General features: G+C 52.7%; 1 protein-coding gene across 1 annotated transcript in view; it reads left to right on the top strand.

The window, feature by feature from the left end:
• Positions 1 to 234: 234 nt before the first annotated feature.
• The window catches only part of GATA3 (GATA binding protein 3), a 30,391-nt gene continuing 28,745 nt past the window's right edge, over positions 235 to 1,880 (top strand). The window contains exon 1 of the mRNA XM_017740394.1: positions 235 to 414. The gene's annotated coding sequence lies outside the window, so the exon portion shown is untranslated. The remainder of the gene's footprint in view (positions 415 to 1,880) is intronic.

The raw sequence follows: 1,880 nt of genomic DNA, 5'->3' as shown, positions 1-1,880 counted from the left end.
ATACGCCTAATTATATTTTCCCCCTCTCTCTTCCCGGCGTTCCCGGCCCCCGGCACTGACAGTCGCTCCCGGGACGGGTTACATCACGCTCACACCGCTGTACCTGGCGCGTCCCCCTGGCCCTGCCCCTGTCCCCCCCACCTCCACCTCCCCGCCCCATCGATGGGTGTGTAAAGAAATGGCCCATCATATTCCTCTCACTCCTGCTCTGCCCTTTCCCAACCCGGAAGAGCTCTGATCTTCAGCCCAGCCCGGAGGAGGAGGAGGTCAAGGGTGGGCGTTCGGAGGATGCGGCTCCCCCGGGTTTTCCCCCTCGGTGGGAGCTTGCGACATGCCAGCAGCGGCTCCGCTCCTCCCGCACTCCTGCTCTGAGCGCTCCAGCGGAACCGGACAAAATCAAAAGCATCTGCCCAGGTCAGTGAACACCGATTTGTCTGGCCGTGTGTCCCCCACCCCACCCTCCTCCTCCTTTTTTTTTTTTTTTTCCCCTCTTTTAATTTTTTTAAAAATTATTTTTAAAATTCATCCTCCTTTTACTCCTTCTCCACGTGGAGGGCATTAGGATGGGAAGCTCGGCTCAAAGGGCTTGAAACTCAGCCCCGATCCCCCTTTATTGCTTGGGGTGGATGGAAGGAAGAGTTGAGTTTTCCCGGTGACCTTGGGGAAAGCCCCCCTGATCCGGGAGGCAATGAATTTTGGGAAGCTGGGGAGAAGAAGATGTTTTACCCGTAGGTATTGGGGGCAAAGGAGTGAGTCTGGGGCGGCGGGGGCTGGGAGATGGGACACGGTGTTGACATAGCTGGGATGTGAAATATTAAGCAAATATTAATCTCAGGACTGGAAGGAATATTTATCTGCGGGATATGCGGGGCCTTTCTGTGCCTGGCTTCATACCTATGCGCATATGAAAAAATATATATATTCGTATATATTTATATTGTATATCCGGACTCACATACTCTGTGTATCACTCTGTGTACAGCGATATTCATGCGGGCAGGCATGTGCCAATGGCTGTGGTTCTGTGCTCTTCCCACGAATAACTCCGATTTGATTTGATTTGATTCTGTTCGGTCGATCTGTGCTGCATAATATAAAATATACACTGTGTATGTAGAACTCTGTATATTCAGGTTAAAAATATCTGGTATATAATACATAACTAGAATATTATGCTTCTAACAGAATCTGCTTAAGACGATTTTCCGCAGATATTTCTCCGTTTTTACCTTAGAAACGCAGAGCAGAGCTACCCCAGAGGTGTGTGGTTAAGGCAGGCTGGGATGAGGAGGGAGATGGCTCTGCTCCGGGGCCGGACCCGCACCTTCCCGGCGGCTCCTGGTCCCGCTGCGGAGATCCGCGGGCCGGGCTGGGCCGTCGTGGGCTCCGGCAGGACTGGGGGCAGAGGGAAGAGAAGAGAGTTTCCTCTCTCTCCCGGCATCCCTGCACTGAAGTCTCTCTCCTCCTTCCCCGCCTTGTAGGAGAATTTTTCACCCTCCAAACCGTGCAGAGGATGTTTCGGGAGGGAGCAGTGGGAATGGCTCGTGCTGTCAAAAAATCCACGTTATCTGCCATCGAGCGTTTTGAGAACAGAAAGGGGAGAAAATCCATCCATCCATCCATCTATCTATCTATCTATCTATCTATCTATCTATCTATCTATCTATCCATCCATCCATCCATCCATCCATCCATCCCAGCTCCTCTTACCTTCACGTGTCCGTACACAGGCAGCAGGCTCCGGGTGACGGATTTTAATGAAACCGGATAATTAATAACCACCGGCCCTGCTTGTTTTCTCCATTATTTATGGGCCGCAGGTGCGGAGCGAGGGAGCCGGGACCCGTCGGTGCCGCGGGCAGGGGCTGCTCCTCCCCCGC

The sequence above is a fragment of the Corvus brachyrhynchos genome, unplaced genomic scaffold, assembly GCF_000691975.1.
Source record: "Corvus brachyrhynchos isolate BGI_N302 unplaced genomic scaffold, ASM69197v1 scaffold307, whole genome shotgun sequence".
Taxonomy (NCBI): Eukaryota; Metazoa; Chordata; class Aves; order Passeriformes; family Corvidae; genus Corvus; species Corvus brachyrhynchos.
The sequence above is the reverse complement of the archived record's forward strand: the minus strand, read 5'-3'. Positions and strand labels throughout refer to the sequence as shown.